The sequence below is a fragment of the Zingiber officinale genome, chromosome 4A (genome assembly GCF_018446385.1).
Source record: "Zingiber officinale cultivar Zhangliang chromosome 4A, Zo_v1.1, whole genome shotgun sequence".
In the NCBI taxonomy this organism is placed as follows: Eukaryota; Viridiplantae; Streptophyta; class Magnoliopsida; order Zingiberales; family Zingiberaceae; genus Zingiber; species Zingiber officinale.
In genome coordinates this window covers 19548275-19567910 of record NC_055992.1, presented here as the reverse complement: position 1 = coordinate 19567910, position 19636 = coordinate 19548275, and positions in this window count along the sequence as shown.

The following is a 19636-nucleotide window of genomic DNA, read 5'->3' as shown; positions in this document are numbered from 1 at the left end:
ATTTTCAGAATAATGCACAAACACTAAATAGAACCAATAAACATAATATAGTACCACAGGATAAACATAATATATTATCATAGGAGGATGAAAAGGAAACATGAAACAACAACAATAACAATAACAAGAACAAAAATATAGAGAGTAATAATAAAATAAATCATTAAGATTTATGTGAAAAATCTTTCTAAGTGAAGGATAAAAGGCCACGGGATAAATGAGAGAAGTCAAGATTTGCTTCTAAAGGTTTGTTATATGTAAATTTCATGTTTTGTTGTAACTTGTTTGTGAAACTATATAAAACATTTGAATTATGTTAACTTGATTAAAGTTCTACCGTTCATTTTCCTGTTAAAATATCACTAAATTCTATAATGTATTTTGTGTTGGGGTTGCAAGGTTGCAAATATAATCTCACATTAAAAACACATGAAAAAGATCATTGATTTATAAGAAAAAAGATATCTCCATTGGCATGAGGCCTTTTGGGTAGAGCCCAAGAGCAAAGCCATGAGGGTTTAGACCCAAAGTGGACAATATCATGCTATTGTGGAGATATCTAAATTCTTTTTGATCCTACAATTGGTATCAGAGCCCGGACTGCCAGAATGTTTAACCGTCGACTGTGCACAAGAGCTATGGTTTGTTTGAGTCATGTGGGGACAATATTGAACTCGAACAAAGAAAGTGGGGGCTCCTATGTTCAGATCAAGAGGACCAGACATCAGGTAGGAAGTCCTAGTTGCGGTTAGGCAAGGAAGTCCTAGTAGGTCGGGTGGACCGAGGGGCAGGAAGTCTGATTGAGCCATGTGGGGACAATATTGACCTCGAACAAAGAAAGTGGAGGCTCCTATGTGTTGGTGCAACCTTAGGTCAAGGTTGACCTGGGTGACCCGACTCGAGTTGACCTGACTCGAGGTATATTTTGATGTTTGACAAGAATAGAGAAGTTATATTTTGATGTTTGACAAGAATAGGAACTTGGGGGATTATGGGTGCAACCTTTGGTCAATGTTGACCTGGTTGACCCGACTTGAGTTGACCATATTCGGGAAAAGTTCAAGTATGGAGACTTGGCACGGAAAAGTCCAAGCAGGGAGCATGGCACGGGAAAAGTTCAAGCAGGGAGCTGGGCACGGAGAAAAGTCCAAGTATGGAAGCTTGGCATGGGAGGTCGGAGAGGGCTCGATAGCTCGTTCTCTGGATTGGATGGAGTCGGAGAGGGTTCGGTAGCTCGTTCTCCGGACTAGGTCAGAGAGGGCTCGGTAGCTCATTCTCCGGACTAGGTCAGAGAGGGCTCGGTAGCTCGTTCTCCAGACTAGGTCAGAGAGGGCTCGGTAGCTCGTTCTCTGGACTGGATGGAGTCGGAGAGAGCTCGGTAGCTCGTTCTCCAGACTAGGTCAGAGAGGGCTCGGAAGCTCGTTCTCTGGACCAGACGAAGTTGGAGAGGGCTCGGTAGCTCGTTCTCTGGACCGGACGTGAAAGTCAGAGAGGGCTCGGTAGCTCGTTCTCCGGACTAGGTTAGAGAGGGCTCGGTAGCTCGTTCTCTAGATCAGGAAGGCTTTAGGGTTTAAGGCTGGGAAATTGGATCGGTCTGCTGACCGATCCAGTGATACTATGGGTATCTGGATCGGTTTGCTGACCGATCCAGTGATACACTGATTCTCACTGTGGGTCATCTAATCGGTCTGGTGACCGATCAGTAACCAAACAGGAGAAGGAATAGGAGGGATCGGTTTGTGGACCGATCCACCTATGGCCTGATCGGTCCACAGACCGATCAGGGCTCTGCAACCAACTCTCTGTGAGAGTTGGGATCGGTCTGGGGACCGATCAGCCTAGGGCCTGATCGGTCCCCTGACCGATCAGATCCGTCCTGGATCGATCAGGGTGGAGCCTGATCGGTCCAGGTCTAGCCGTTGAGTCACAACGGCTAGATTTCTGTGTCTGTGTCTTCTTCTTCGCAGGTTCATATAAAACAAGAGGTGGAGGGCCTCTACAGGAAGGTTGACTTCTTCTTGCTCCTGCGATCTGAGCTTTGTTGAGCTCTCCACTGCTGAAGCTTCATGTGAGCTTCCCTCGGCTGGACTCCAACTGATCAGTTGCTGCTGTTGTTGGCATCCGTGAAGTGGTTGCTTCATCACCAGTCGACGAGAAGGCAAGCAAACTAGTGTTTTTACATTCATATTATTCTTGGCTTCTTGCTTTATCTTTGTACTCCGATCTTGCTGTTGCAAGAGAGATTGTGGCGGGGTTTCTCCACCCAGAAGGAGTTTTTATTAGCCGGTTTTCCAGGGTCTCATCCACCGACGGATTGATAGGATTCGTCCACCTTACGGACACGCCGAGGAGTAGGAATATCATCTCCGAACCTCGTTATATCGTCGCGTTTGAGGTTTGATATTCTCCTGTTTCGTTTCTATCTTTTATTTCCGCTGCGCTAACTAAAATTGTAGGAAGAAACGTGAATTTGGGGTCTGCTATTCACACCCCCCTCTCTAGCCACGTCCGAAGGTCCTAACACTATGTTCAGATCATGAGGACCAGACACCAGGCAGGAAGTCCTAGTTGCGGCTAGGCAAGGAAGTCCTAGTAGGTTGGGTGGACTGAGGGGGCAGGAAGACCTGGTGGGTCGAGGATCGGACGTGGGAAGCTTATGATCCTTTGTTTGAGGGGGGATTGTTGGGGTTGCAAGGTTGTAAATATAGTCCCACATTGAAAACACATGGGAAAGATCATGGATTTATAAGAGAAAAGATATCTCCATTGGCATGAGGCCTTTTGGGTAGAGCCTAAGAGCAAAGTCATGAGGGTCTAGACCCAAAGTGGACAATATCATGTTATTGTGGAGATATCTAAATTCTTTTCGATCCTACATTTTGTACATTATTTCACAATAGTATCAAAATTGTATATACTATCAAAAATAACCAAATAAATTTTAATGTTTAATAAATGATAAATACAAAAACAAAGTTAAAGGTCAACGCACCTCATAATTTCTACTTATTAGGAGTGTTTAGGTCTTGAGTTTCTTGTGAATCAAAACAATGCGGCATTAGAATCAAAACGATGCGACATTAGAAAAGTATAATGACTCATTACTGAATAGTGATCAAAGAATTCTCGCATTTGTCACTCAACTGCTACCTTGACTCGATCATCCATCAATCGCTTAGACTGCTCTACCGCCGACATAATGGGATCATCCATTGATTACTCAGATTGCCCTACTGTAGACATGACCCCATCATCTATCGATCACTCAAACTGCTCTACTGCAGACCTGACCCAATCATCTAGATATCACTCAGACTGCTTGCTCTACTGCAGACCTAACCCGATCATCTATTAACGCCTATATTGTTGTGACCTGATCCCTTAATATTTGATTTTCTAGGCGTAACTTTTGCATACCAATGGATGAAGAACTAGGTCAACCCCCGACCTTAAGAGTCATCTCACGATCATATGCAATCCGTGCATGAAAGCCAAGGCCATAGAAAGCATTTTTTTTTCTACCACTGATAACATCATAATATATATTATTTATAGCTTCATTTGATAAAATTTGTATGTTCCCTCCTCAACAATATGTTGAGATTCCTGTACAACTCGATTAGTCATATCATCCTTAAAAAAATTATTAATATCTAATAAACAATTAACAAAGCTAATTATTTTTAAATTTGGGTGGTAAAAAAGTTTATATTCTTACATCTATGGCTTTTGATTTCAAATCCACAAATGTATCATCCTTTTTCTTGTGGGTCTGTGAAATACATCCCAACAAGTACTAGGTTTTTGTAAAGTCTTTTCTTGCACCGATAAAATATTTAAAAGATTAAAATAAATTTATTTACACCAATTAGGCCTAAACATTATTGTAAACTCACCAATTATATGACATGCTCAACCATAGATTGAGATCCAACTATTTGCTTTGAAGATCCCATGCTCGTGTCATCAACTTTAGTATTTATATTGCTTTGTGCAATTGCTGACTTTCACTACCAATTTTCTGCAGTCCAAATGTTTTTCCTTGCTACCTAAATCTCATCTGGTATACATGATGGCTTTGTTTCTTTTCTTCTCCACTTGTACATTAAATCCTTGTACAACTTTTGGCAATAATTGCTCCATATTGCTTTAAATTTCGCCTCATGTTTTGGATCACAGGTATAATTTTTCTACAACTATCATGCCACAGGACCAGGGACTGATCAGGAATTGACATTGGTGTTGCTTTCAACCCAAAGTTTGAAAACAACCAGCCTTAGTAGTATAGTAATTGCCACATATAATTAGAATTTACATTCCCAACATAAAAGTACAATATTTTCACTGTTTGACAAATTAAATTATATTCCCCTAACTAAATTAAGAAACTCATAGTTGCAGTAGAATTCTAGTCCTCTTATCCATAATTGGAGTCAGTTCACCATCTCCCAAAATCGACTTACACTCTATCCTCGATCTCATTCTTGGTACCACTTTTGTCTCTAATTGAAATGATTTATAAGGGGGTGAGTGATTTGAGAATCACTCAATAGGTGGGGGATAAAACACAAATAATAAAATTCTTGCGAAGTAGTAGTAAAAATTAAAAAAAAAAAAAATCTAGACACAGATTTTTCACATGGACATTTAAATTAAATCATGTTCCTCATAGCTTAACTAATATCAACCCTCTAGAATAACCCCTCCTAGAGGAGAGGTTGGAGATTAGAAATATTACAGAAGTCAGAAGTCAAACATGTTCAGAATACATATTCTTACCATTTAGTTCATGATCAGTCTACTGCCTAAAATTATAGAAATAATAGTAAACAGTAAACAGTAATTAGTAATTAGTAATCAGAAATGTTCAAAACTGAAACAAATTAATTTTTAGAGAATAAAAACTATTACTTTTGAAAAATATAGAATTTACATAATAAATCCACTTACCTGTTCCTTAGAAGTTGCTATGACAGTGACCTCTTCTTCCTTGCCAAAAATGAATCTGCCAGAGTTCTATCTTCTCTTACGGTCAAACCTTCCCTCCGATAAGTGTAAGGTTATTTATAGTGGTAGGGATGAAGATTTAATTTTCCACTAACCCCACTACTTCCACCTTCCATTATCCCACCAACTCCATCCCTTCCACTACTTCTATTATCTAAGTGTTTCGAATCCCACTAACATCATCCTTTCCACTCCTTTCATTATCCGACTGGTCTTCACATTCCTCCCTCCTTATGTGAAGTTTTGTCATCAAAACTTGGCATGCCTTAGACCTTAAAAAGATGTGAGTATAGTACACACATTTCATCTTCTCTTTTCCAAGTAGCCTCCCTGGTAGTATGGTTGGACCATTGGACTTTAATATATAGAATAGTCCTTCATCTCAACACCTGATCCTTTGAATCCATGATTTGAATCGGGATCTCTTCATACTTCAGGATTTCCCTTACATTTCCTTGAGTCACTGACGCTTCCACTTTTAGGATATGACTCGGGTCTTCCACATATCTGTTATGACCCTTGGATGACCGACTAAAGGGGAGGTGAATAACCCTGCAAAATTAAAATAATATTTCTCAGACTTTATAGCTTAGTTAAATATAACACTTGCATTAAAAGAATTAAGGAAAATAAAAAAAAAAGAGGCATAAATGATTTACTAAGTTACAATCAGGGAAGTTGTTAATCCAAGGCAGTTGAAGCTGACTATCAAAATCTCCTTCAGGTAGAGAAACCTCTTACAACATTGATGGCTCACAATAACAAAGCTAAAATCAGCAAAATCAATTACAAGTGTTTCTTAAGTCGTATCTAGCTTCTGGAACTAGGGTTGTATTTATAGCCCTGGTCAAGGCACTTGGAAGGGTTCCAGACACCTGGAGGAGAATAAAACTTTATTCCTGTCACAACGGATCATGTCAAATTTGATCCGGATAAAGATCCTGGTCCGGGCGCTCGGAAGGGTTCCGAGTGCCCGGAGTCCGGTGAGTCCGGGTCCGGGTGCCCGGACCAAGAAAGTCAACAACCTATTGACTTTTAGTCTCAGTCTTCTACTCCGGTTATGCTCGCCTTGGTCCGGGTCTTCTGCTCAGGCTCCGCTCGCTTGGGTAATCTCGGTCATCCTGAATAGGGCTCACCTGAACCCAACTTCCGACCTTCTCAAGCAACCTTCCGCTCCTGGCTTCTCGTCCCTCAGAATCGCCGCATGCTTCCTTCTCATCCGTCGGTGTACTCTTCCACAATGCCTCGTCCCTTGGACGCACCAAGCTCGTCGGCTCTCTCCTGTGTCGTCCTTCTCGCTAGCTGCATCTTTTGCTCGTCTCCTCGAGCAACCTTCCGCTCCGGCTTCTCGTCACTCGAAAACACTACACACTCCCTTCTCGTCCGCCCGCATACTCTTCCGCAACATCTCGTCCCTCGGGCACACCGAGCCCGTCGGCTCTCTCCTGTGCTGTTATTCTCGCTAGCTGCGTCTTTTGCTTAACTTCTTTTACTCCTAAGTTCCTGCACACTTAGACACAGGGTTAAAAACTAACAGAACCTAACCTGACTTGGTTGATCACATCAAAACCACCTTGGGGTATTAACAATATCTTCTCAATTGAGAGATATGGAAGACATTATGGATTCTCGATAACGCCGAAGATAAGGCCAGTCTATATGTTAGGGTACCGACCCTTCCTAAGATTTCAAATAGTCTTACGTATCTAGGACTCAGCTTTCCTAATTTGTCGAATCTCGCCACACCTTGAATCAATGAAACCTTTATATGTACTTCTCACCAATATCAAATTTTAAGGGTCTTTGTTTTGCATCTGTCCAACTTTTCTGACGATCTTGGGCCATCTTTAGTCGCTCTCAAATAATTTCCAGCTTACCCAGCGTGGCTTGTATAATCTTTGGTTTCATAAGAGTTTTCTCTCCTATTTCATCCCAGTATAAGGGAGATAGATATTTCCATCCATAAAGTGCCTCATATGGGGTTATCTCAATACTGATGTGGTAGCTATTATTATAAGCAAACTTGATTATGTTAGGATGTATACTAAAAGCCTAACTTTTGTATGAACATTTATTGAATGAATATTTATTTTGTAATAAGAATCACATAGGTCAAATGTCTGCATTTAGTTAAATGCAGTTGTCCATTTAATTTATATTATAGATAACATAGTGTGTGGTGTCACATAGAAGATCATGTTATCAGTTTCTTATAAATTATAAATAGTAGCTCACAATCTAGATGGATTGGGACAAACCATTGAAATGGTTGTAGTTTAATTTGGTACTAGTTTATCTTGACTATAAACTTACACTAGTACGCTATGTGTGTATTGAGTATGACCATTTGAGGTTGTTTCTTTTATACTGACTGTATAAAAAAATATAACTTCTGTTATTATGGATGTGTGTACTCTTAATCCTGATATAATCACAAGCACATATAATTAGTAATTATTTCTTTAATTTATCAATAGGTGAGATTTATTCATTAAATCAATAGGCTTGATAAGTTAGGAAATAATATTATTTATATGGTGTGCTGTTGATTATAGAAGAAAATTATATCATAGTAATCTAGGTTGATGATGTCCCCTTGAGGAGCTCATAAGGATTGTCATGTAAACCCTACAGGTGGACCTAGTCCGGCATGACAATGAAGTTGAGTGGTACTACTCTTAGAGTTAGATATTAATTAAGTGAGTTGTTAGTAACTCGTTTAATTAATAGACATTCGATATCTTAAACACAGGGAGATTAATACACTCATGATAAGAAGGAGCCCATAATGTAATATGAGATTGGTGTGGTAGTTCAATAATAATTCTTTAGTGGTATGAATTATTATTAATGAACTTGAGTTGGGTGTTCGGGGCGAACACAAGAATCTCAAGACTCATCGGGAGACCAAAACTAATTCCTCCTCTCGGTCCCTGTTGTAGCCTCTATAAAACCTTATATCCACCAAGTCTACTTCTTACCCAAGTAATGGGTCAGACACATCCTTGCATGGTGCAAAGGGGCTGGCCAAGCATTAGCTTGGAGCCCAAGAAGTGGTCGGCCAAAGCATGGCTTGGTGCCCAAGCTAGGGGCCGACCGCTAGGATTAAAAAGGGATTTTATTTTCATTAAAATCTTTTCTTTTATAGCCATCCACATGGTTTTAAAGAGAGTTTTACATTTTAAAATCTTTCCTTTTATAGCTATCTACAAAGGATTAAAATAAAGATTTTAATTTTGTTAAAATCTTTCCTTATTTGTAGTGTTTAAAAGAGAGATTTTAATTTTGATAAGACTTTCCTTATTTGTAACCATAATTTAAAAGAGAAGCTTTAATTTTAATCTTTCCTTTTTGTAGCCATCTACAATGTTTAAAATAGAGAGATTAATTTTAAAACTTTCCTTTTATAGCCATCACAATAGAAAATTTAAAAGAGAGAGAGATTTTAATTATTATTAAAATTTTATTTTTTGCCATGACCAAGGATTATAAAAGAGAGGTAGAGGGTGCCTTACAAGAGGTAGAAAAATCTCTCAAAAGCTCCTCTCTTTTCCTTGGTGGTCGGCACCCCTCTCTCTATTCATTCCTTGCTTGTTCTCCTAGGGCTGGCCACTATTTTTAGCTATTCTTCTTCTCATCTTGGTTCGTGGCCGAAACCTTGCTTGGAGGGGAAGAACATAAGGGCCAGCGGTTGCTTGGAGAAGAAGGAGAAGAGAAGGAAGTTTCCTATTTTGGCATTCTTTGGGTGGCCGAAACTTGTAGGCAAAGAAGAAGATTTGGATGGATTTCATCTTGGTAGACCGTCATCCACACGACGTCCAAGAGGAGGAGAGGAATACAACAGAAAATCAAGAGGTCTTTGTTTACAAATAAAGGTATAACTAATTCTTAATTCCGCAGCGAAACTAGTTTTTCTTTGTATGGATCCTGAAATACCAACACAAGAGGCTAGCGATTTCATGTTTCACTTTTGGTGTTTCGATTTAGTGTTTTGATCTTGTGCTTCTATTGAGGTCTATGTAGTTAAACCTAGGATTACTGTAAGAAGTTTAAATATCTAATTTCTTTGAATGTAACGACCCAAATTTTCTCATTTTGAGCCCCAAAAATAATATAAAAATATTTAGAAATGCTATAGAAAAATTTTAGAGATTTTTAGAAATTTTTAGAGTATTTTTATGTACTTTTTGGAGTTCGTTTGGTATTTTTACCAAGGAGAATAAGTTTTAAAAATAAACTAAAAAAAAAAACAGGTTGTAGAAGCTGGGTTTCGAACCCAGCACCCCGGACACAAGCAAAATCGGCCCAACCAACCGAGCTGCGCTCAATTTGTTAATTATATATGGAGCGATATATATTTAAGTAGTAGTTAGGAACAGTAAAATAAATTGGAAATAAAAGTGCGCAGCGGAGGATTCGAAACCACAACCCTTGACTTGGTCAAAACAGGAGCCAACCAACTCTTCCGCGAATATTTCGTGAAAAGGTAGGGTGCGAGATATATATATATGTTATGATCGAAACCTTAGTTATAAGAAGAGAGAACTTAAGTTTTCTTTTTCCCCGAACCTTTCTCTCTTTTTCTCCTCTTCCCTTCTGCGATGGCGCCGAATCTGCCGAGTGAAGAAAAAGAAGCCCTAGCTTCGTTTCCGGTGGCCGGCGAAGGCGTTCTCCGAAGGTTCCTTCACCGTCGTGATTCTTCGTCGAGGAGGACCCGTGAGCACGAGGAAGAGCCGGAGAACTTGAGTTTTCTCCGAACCCTAGCAGCTCCTCTTCCCGGTTTTGAGTCCGAGGATAGGTAAGTCGCTACTCACCTGCAGTAGGATAGTTCCGGATTTCTATTCCTTTTGGGTTTCAAATTTTTCTGTGAAGAAGGTTAGCTTAGGGTTTACTGCCGTGACCTTCAAAGGAAGAACAGGATGGGTAAAGATCAAGCATGTGGGTTTTATACCTCGAATTTTTATAGCTTGAATTCAAATTTGATGCTTTTATTTCCCTTTCGTTTTCGGTTTGTGCAATGAGAAGGGTAAGAGCAGTTTTCTTTGGAGTTTGTGGACATTCGGTTTTCTTTCCGTGGCTGACAGTGAGCACGAAGAACAATTGCTGTTTTAGTTCTTAGTAGTAAATCTTTGTAGCATTGGGCATGAAGAATTGATACTTTCTCTTTAGTTCCTAATAGCAAATTCTTCCCTAATTGCATTTTGGCATGCACAATGAATGAAGCAAGGCAGATTTTATTTTTCATTAATTAAGCTTCTAGTTCCCTTTGGTACATGCAGTAGGCATGAGAGGTATATGTTGCAGTGTAGTTGCATTTCCTTAAGAATGCACTTCCTTTGAAAATACAGTAGGCGTGAATCACAATTGTAGCATTGTAGTCTATCTCTTTTAGCAGTGCAGATTTTGTTTCCTTTAAACATCTACTTCCTTTTGTTTTAACAATAGGCGTGTACCATATTTAGTAGAGGTGCAGAATTTTAGATCCCTTTTAAGCATCTAATTCTTTCTGTTGAACATTGGGTTTTTGTGTAGTTTGGTATTCAGATTTTAGATATCTTTTGCACATCAGTTATAGATCTTTGTTGTGTTATTAGAGCATGAAATGGTGTAAATTGGAGCATACAGTTTAGTTTCATTGTGTAGCTCCTTAGTTTGATTTTCCCTTGCATTATAACAAATCTGAACAGCTTTCATTTTAGCATGCTTAAAGATTTCAGAATTGTTTCCTTTGTTTTAAATATGTTGTAGCATGTTTGAAGAAGTTAGATATGCTTTCTTTTGATTTGTCTCTGATAAAGCATGCTTATAGAAGTCAGATTTTCTTTCCTTTGATTTAATCCTGTTGTAGCATGCCTATATTCTTTTAAGAGTTTAAGAAAAATATAAGAAAGATAAAGAAAAGAAAGAAGAAGGCTAAGGCCTTAAGTAGATCCCAAAGTCAAGACTTTAGGGATTTTGGCACACAAGGTGCTAAAGAAACTGCCGAGGCATTATATAGAAGTATTAAAAGATAACAAGTATTTTACTTTTATCAGTGGCACTGTACTGGACTCTCAGTTGTCCTTGGGTTGGGCTCCCATAGTCGTCCCTAGGTTTAGATAACCTAGTAGTAACGGCTCGGTCGACGGTCGACGGTCGACGACCATAGGGTCGCCAAATGGGCCGCCAAATAGGTCGGGTCGTTACAAAAGTAAAAGCACAGTTGCCGGGCCCAAGAGAAGTTGATTATTATTTTGAAGTATTATAACTATAAGTTTTTGAACAAGTAAAATGAGTTTTACATAAACATAAAGTATTAAAGATTAAGTTAGAACAAATGAAATAAGTTTCATATGGTTCTAAAAATCAGTAAGTTTAGTTCCTTATTCTACCATGTTTATCTAGTAGATGAGTAGTTTTCATGTTTACCTATTAGATGAGCAGCATGATTAACTATTAGAATTACATGAGTAGATTCCTTAGCTTTTCTTTGCTATTAGTTTGACATGAGCAGTTATTTTTATGCTTTATTTCTTTTTAGAGCATATAGTTTCTAGTTCTTTTCGTATACATGCACATTCATGATTTTGTGAGTTAGATAGCGCTTACTAAGCAAATTTTTCGTATAGACTACACTTCCTCTTACTGCAGATAAAGGAAAAGAAAAGATTTAGCAAGGAAGGCGACAAGGTGGCGTGGATGGTGTGTGATGCCAGGACTATGGAAGCCTTGGGACTTAGTTTAAGAATTTATTAAGATTGCCATTTATTTAGAATGTATTAGATGAGTCATTTAGTCTTCCGCTATTAGTTAATTGTATGTTTTTATTTTGTTTCCGCTATTCATTACTTGCATGATTTGATTTCATTAAACTGCGTGGTGATGTTATTCCTTTTGTGTGTTTGATATGTGTTCCAGCCGCCTGTGGCTGTGTATATTATGTTATGTATTAATGATTATGGTCACCTGTACAGGGGAGACTCTGCCGGAATTTTTCGGTAGGGTTTCCATGTGATTTTTAATCATACCGGTTAAGTAGAGTTAGTAGTTAAGGAACGGTCATCCTTAGAGAGTAGTAGTAGTAAGAAGGGTGGTTGTTACAGTTGGTATCAGAGCAGTTCCCATTCTCCAGCATCACACATCAGCACCATCCTTGCCGTCTTCAAGTAAGAAAGCATTTAATTTTCTTTTATGCTTTCTTTATTATTTACAGTATAGAGTACCTGCTTATATGTGCTTAGGAAAGAAGATAATTCATGTTTTAATTTTCTATGTTTTGATACATATGCTTAGGAAGAATAGAGACAATTTTAGTTTTGTTTCTCTTATATTCATATACATAAATATGTTTAGAAAGGATAGGGAAGATATCAAGTCTTCCAAAGACCATTAATGGATACGATGCGAGATGAATAATGGAGGATCGAGAAGTTAAGAGATTAAGAAATAAAGAAGTACCACTAGTAAAGTATAGTATAAGACAGAAATATCCAGAATTAGTCTAAGTTCGAGGACGAACTTTTTATAAGGTATGGGGGATTGTAACGACCCAAATTTTCTCATTTTGAGCCCCAAAAATAATATAAAAATATTTAGAAATGCTATATAAAAATTCTAGAGATTTTTAGAAATTTTTAGAGTATTTTTATGCAATTTTTGGAGTTCGTTTGGTATTTTTACCAAGGAGAATAAGTTTTAAAAATAAACTAAAAAAAAAAAAAACGGGTTGTAGAAGCTGGGTTTTGAACCCAGCACCCCGGACACAAGCAAAATCGGCCCAACCAACCGAGCTGCGCTCAATTTGTTAATTATATATGGAGCGATATATATTTAAGTAGTAGTTAAGAACAGTAAAATAAATTGGAAATAAAAATGCGCAGCGGAGGATTCGAAACCACAACCCTTGACTTGGTCAAAACCGCAGCCAACCAACTCTTCCGCGAATATTTCGTGAAAAGGTAGGGTGCGAGATATATATATATATGTTATGATTGAAACCTTAGTTATAAGAAGAGAGAACTTAAGTTTTCTTTTTCCCCGAACCTTTCTCTCTTTTTCTCCTCTTCCCTTCTGCGACGGCGCCGATTCTGCCGAGTGAAGAAAACGAAGCCCTAGCTTCATTTCCGGCGGCCGGCGAAGGCGTTCTCCGAAGGTTCCTTCACCGTCGTGATTCTTCGTCGAGGAGGACCCGTGAGCACGAGGAAGAGCCGGAGAACTTGAGTTTTCTCCGAACCCTAGCAGCTCCTCTTCTCGGTTTTGAGTCCGAGGATAGGTAAGTCGCTACTCACCTGCAGTAGGATAGTTCCGGATTTCTATTCCTTTTGGGTTTCGAATTTTTCTGTGAAGAAGGTTAGCTTAGGGTTTACTGCCGTGACCTTCAAAGGAAGAACAGGATGAGTAAAGATCAAGCATGTGGGTTTTATACCTCGAATTTTTATAGCTTGAATTCAAATTTGATGCTTTTATTTCCCTTTCGTTTTCGGTTTGTGCAATGAGAAGGGTAAGAGCAGTTTTCTTTGGAGTTTGTGGACATTCGGTTTTCTTTCCGTGGCAGACAGTGAGCACGAAGAACAATTGCTGTTTTAGTTCTTAGTAGTAAATCTTTGTAGCATTGGGCATGAAGAATTGATACTTTCTCTTTAGTTCCTAATAGCAAATTCTTCCCTAATTGCATTTTGGCATGCACAATGAATGAAGCAAGGCAGATTTTATTTTTCATTAATTAAGCTTCTAGTTCCCTTTGGTACATGCAGTAGGCATGAGAGGTATATGTTGCAGTGTAGTTGCATTTCCTTAAGAATGCACTTCCTTTGAAAATACAGTAGGCGTGAATCACAATTGTAGCATTGTAGTCTATCTCTTTTAGCAGTGCAGATTTTGTTTCCTTTAAACATCTACTTCCTTTTGTTTTAACAATAGGCGTGTACCATATTTAGTAGAGGTGCAGAATTTTAGATCCCTTTTAAGCATCAAATTCTTTCTGTTGAACATTGGGTTTTTGTGTAGTTTGGTATTTAGATTTTAGATATCTTTTGCACATCGGTTATAGATCTTTGTTGTGTTATTAGAGCATGAAATGGTGTAAATTGGAGCATACAGTTTAGTTTCATTATGTAGCTCCTTAGTTTGATTTTCCCTTGCATTATAACAAATCTGAACAGCTTTCATTTTAGCATGCTTAAAGATTTCAGAATTGTTTCCTTTGTTTTAAATATGTTGTAGCATGTTTGAAGAAGTTAGATATGCTTTCTTTTGATTTGTCTCTGATAAAGCATGCTTATAGAAGTCAGATTTTCTTTCCTATGATTTAATCCTGTTGTAGCATGCCTATATTCTTTTAAGAGTTTACGAAAAATATAAGAAAGATAAAGAAAAGAAAGAAGAAGGCCAAGGCCTTAAGTAGATCCCAAAGTCAAGACTTTAGGGATTTTGGCACACAAGGTGCTAAAGAAAATGCCGAGGCATTATATAGAAGTATTAAAAGATAACAAGTATTTTACTTTTATCAGTGGCACTGTGCTGGACTCTCAGTTGTCCTTGGGTTGGGCTCCCATAGTCGTCCCTAGGTTTAGATAACCTAGTAGTAACGGCTCGGCCGACGGTCGACGGTCGACGACCATAGGGTCGCCAAATGGGCCGCCAAATGGGTCGGGTCGTTACAAAAGTAAAAGCACAGTTGCCGGGCCCAAGAGAAGTTGATTATTATTTTGAAGTATTATAAGTATAAGTTTTTGAACAAGTAAAACGAGTTTTACATAAACATAAAGTATTAAAGATTAAGTTAGAACAAATGAAATAAGTTTCATATGGTTCTAAAAATCAGTAAGTTTAGTTCCTTATTCTACCATGTTTATCTAGTAGATGAGTAGTTTTCATGTTTACCTATTAGATGAGCAGCATGATTAATTATTAGAATTACATGAATAAATTCCTTAGCTTTTCTTTGCTATTAGTTTGACATGAGCAGTTATTTTTATGCTTTATTTCTTTTTAGAGCATATAGTTTCTAGTTCTTTTCGTATACATGCACATTCGTGATTTTGTGAGTTAGATAGCGCTTACTAAGTAAATTTTTCTTATAGACTACACTTCCTCTTACTGCAAATAAAGGAAAATAAAAGATTTAGCAAGGAAGGCGATAAGGTGGCGCGGATGGTGTGTGATGCCAGGACTATGGAAGCCTTGGGATTTAGTTTAAGAATTTATTAAGATTGCCGTTTATTAAGAATGTATTAGATGAGTCATTTAGTCTTCCGCTGTTAGTTAATTGTATGTTTTTATTTTGTTTCCGCTATTCATTACTTGCATGATTTGATTTCATTAAACTGCGTGGTGATGTTATTCCTTTTGTGTGTTTGATATGTGTTCCAGCCGCCTGTGGCTGTGTATATTATGTAATATGGTCACCGGTACAGGGGAGACTCTGCCGGAATTTTTCGGTAGGGTTTCCATGTGATTTTTAATCATACCGGTTAAGTAGAGTTAGTAGTTAAGGAACGGTCATCCTTAGAGAGTAGTAGTAGTAAGAAGGGTGGTTGTTACAGTTGGTATCAGAGCAGTTCCCATTCTCCAGCATCACACATCAGCACCATCCTTGCCGTCTTCAAGTAAGAAAGCATTTAATTTTCTTTTATGCTTTCTTTATTATTTACAGTATCGAGTACCTGCTTATATGTGCTTAGGAAAGAAGATAATTCATGTTTTAATTTTCTATGTTTTGATACATATGCTTAGGAAGAATAGAGACAATTTTAGTTTTGTTTCTCTTATATTCATATACATAAATATGTTTAGAAAGGATAGGGAAGATATCAAGTCTTCCAAAGACCATTAATGGATACGATGCGAGATGAATAATGGAGGATCGAGAAGTTAAGAGATTAAGAAATAAAGAAGTACCACTAGTAAAGTATAGTATAAGACAGAAATATCCAGAATTAGTCTAAGTTCGAGGACGAACTTTTTATAAGGTATGGGGGATTGTAACGACCCAAATTTTCTCATTTTGAGCCCCAAAAATAATATAAAAATATTTAGAAATGCTCTAGAAAAATTCTAGAGATTTTTAGAAATTTTTAGAGTATTTTTATGCAATTTTTGGAGTTCGTTTGGTATTTTTACCAAGGAGAATAAGTTTTAAAAATAAACTAAAAAAAAAAAAACGGGTTGTAGAAGCTGGGTTTCGAACCCAGCAAGCCGGACACAAGCAAAATCGGCCCAACCAACCGAGCTGCGCTCAATTTGTTAATTATATATGGAGCGATATATATTTAAGTAGTAGTTAGGAACAGTAAAATAAATTGGAAATAAAAGTGCGCAGCGGAGGATTCGAAACCACAACCCTTGACTTGGTCAAAACCGGAGCCAACCAACTCTTCCGCGAATATTTCGTGAAAAGGTAGGGTGCGAGATATATATATATGTTATGATTGAAACCTTAGTTATAAGAAGAGAGAACTTAAGTTTTCTTTTTCCCCGAACCTTTCTCTCTTTTTCTCCTCTTCCCTTCTGCGACGGCGCCGATTCTGCCGAGTGAAGAAAACGAAGCCCTAGCTTCATTTCCGGCGGCCGGCGAAGGCGTTCTCCGAAGGTTCCTTCACTGTCATGATTCTTCGTCGAGGAGGACCCGTGAGCACGAGGAAGAGCCGGAGAACTTGAGTTTTCTCCGAACCCTACTCCTTCCGTTTGAGTCCGAGGATAGGTAAGTCGCTACTCACTGCAGTAGGATAGTTCCGGATTTCTATTCCTTTTGGGTTTAGAATTTTTCTGTGAAGAAGGTTAGCTTAGGGTTTACTGCCGTGACCTTCAAAGGAAGAACAGGATGGGTAAAGATCAAGCATGTGGGTTTTATACCTCGAATTTTTATAGCTTGAATTCAGATTTGATGCTTTTATTTCCCTTTCGTTTTCGGTTTGTGTAATGAGAAGGGTAAGAGCAGTTTTCTTTGGAGTTTGTGGACATTCGGTTTTCTTTCCGTGGCAGACAGTGAGCACGAAGAACAATTGCTGTTTTAGTTCTTAGTAGTAAATCTTTGTAGCATTGGGCATGAAGAATTGATACTTTCTCTTTAGTTCCTAATAGCAAATTCTTCCCTAATTGCATTTTGGCATGCACAATGAATGAAGCAAGGCAGATTTTATTTTTCATTAATTAAGCTTCTAGTTCCCTTTGGTACATGCAGTAGGCATGAGAGGTATATGTTGCAGTGTAGTTGCATTTCCTTAAGAATGCACTTCCTTTGAAAATACTGTAGGCGTGAATCACAATTGTAGCATTGTAGTCTATCTCTTTTAGCAGTGCAGATTTTGTTTCCTTTAAACATCTACTTCCTTTTATTTTAACAATAGGCGTGTACCATATTTAGTAGAGGTGCAGAATTTTAGATCCCTTTTAAGCATCAAATTCTTTCTGTTGAACATTGGGTTTTTGTGTAGTTTGGTATTCAGATTTTAGATATCTTTTGCACATCAGTTATAGATCTTTGTTGTGTTATTAGAGCATGAAATGGTGTAAATTGGAGCATACAGTTTAGTTTCATTGTGTAGCTCCTTAGTTTGATTTTCCCTTGCATTATAACAAATCTGAACAGCTTTCATTTTAGCATGCTTAAAGATTTTAGAATTGTTTCCTTTGTTTTAAATATGTTGTAGCATGTTTGAAGAAGTTAGATATGCTTTCTTTTGATTTGTCTCTAATAAAGCATGCTTATAGAAGTCAGATTTTCTTTCCTTTGATTTAATCCTGTTGTAGCATGCCTATATTCTTTTAAGAGTTTAAGAAAAATATAAGAAAGATAAAGAAAAGAAAGAAGAAGGCCAAGGCCTTAAGTAGATCCCAAAGTCAAGACTTTAGGGATTTTGGCACACAAGGTGCTAAAGAAAATGCCGAGGCATTATATAGAAGTATTAAAAGATAACAAGTATTTTACTTTTATCAGTGGCACTGTGCTGGACTCTCAGTTGTCCTTGGGTTGGGCTCCCATAGTCGTCCCTAGGTTTAGACAACCTAGTAGTAACGGCTCGGCCGACGGTCGACGACCATAGGGTCGCCAAATGGGCCGCCAAATGGGTCGGGTCGTTACAAAAGTAAAAGCACAGTTGTCGGGCCCAAGAGAAGTTGATTATTATTTTGAAGTATTATAAGTATAAGTTTTTGAACAAGTAAAACGAGTTTTACATAAACATAAAGTATTAAAGATTAAGTTAGAACAAATGAAATAAGTTTCATATGGTTCTAAAAATCAGTAAGTTTAGTTCCTTATTCTACCATGTTTATCTAGTAGATGAGTAGTTTTCATGTTTACCTATTAGATGAGCAGCATGATTAACTATTAGAATTACATGAATAGATTTCTTAGCTTTTCTTTGCTATTAGTTTGACATGAGCAGTTATTTTTATACTTTATTTCTTTTTAGACCATATAGTTTCTAGTTCTTTTCGTATACATGCACATTCATGATTTTGTGAGTTAGATAGCGCTTACTAAGCAAATTTTGCTTATAGACTACACTTCCTCTTACTGCATATAAAGGAAAAGAAAAGATTTAGCAAGGAAGGCGATAAGGTGGCGCGGATGGTGTGTGATGCCAGGACTATGGAAGCCTTGGGACTTAGTTTAAGAATTTATTAAGATTGCCATTTATTAAGAATGTATTAGATGAGTCATTTAGTCTTCCGCTGTTAGTTAATTGTATGTTTTTATTTTTTTTCTGCTATTCATTACTTGCATGATTTGATTTCATTAAACTGCGTGGTGATGTTATTCCTTTTGTGTGTTTGATATGTGTTCCAGCCGCCTGTGGCTGTGTATATTATGTTATATATTAATGATTATGGTCACCGGTACAGGGGAGACTCTGCCGGAATTTTTCGGTAGGGTTTCCATGTGATTTTTAATCATACCGGTTAAGTAGAGTTAGTAGTTAAGGAACGGTCATTCTTAGAGAGTAGTAGTAGTAGTAAGAAGGGTGGTTGTTACATTGAAAGGCTTTGTCTAAGAAGTGGTGGATGATCTCATATCCAAGAAGGCCGAGTGTCTCGCCATGTTTAACCTAGAAGCCAATCCTTGAAATAGATGTTTAATCAACTTCTGTAACATGGGATGAATTTGGATTAATAATGTTAAGTATCATTTGCAATCCAAGTTTTAACTACTGAAGAATACATGAGTTGAACTTGAAGTAAAAATGTTAAGTTCCGTTTCCAATTCAAGTTTAACTCATGAATAACACATAGGTTGTTAGGAAAGTTTTGTGCTTGTACAAATTTTTGTACAGGGGAAGCAGAACGGAATTTCGAGTAGTAACCATCAATTGGTATCAAAGCTAGTTTTTTACCTCTGTGTGTTTGGTTTTCAGTTAAATTATGCACTTTTCATACATAAATTTAGGAAAGATAATAGTAGGATGTGCAAATAGATTAACTCTGTGGTTGTAGACATCCTAGTTCCAACTATTATGACCCTATTGTGTTTGTGTGTGATTGCACCCTCGGGCATATCGAGGGTATTTTATGTGTGTGCATGATTGTAATTATTAAATATAACAGGAGCTGTATTAGTTTTAGGATTTTACATTCTGTTCGATCTAGATTACATGTACATTCCCTTGTGGAATAAAGGATTGATAAATATAAAATTTTATTTTTGTCG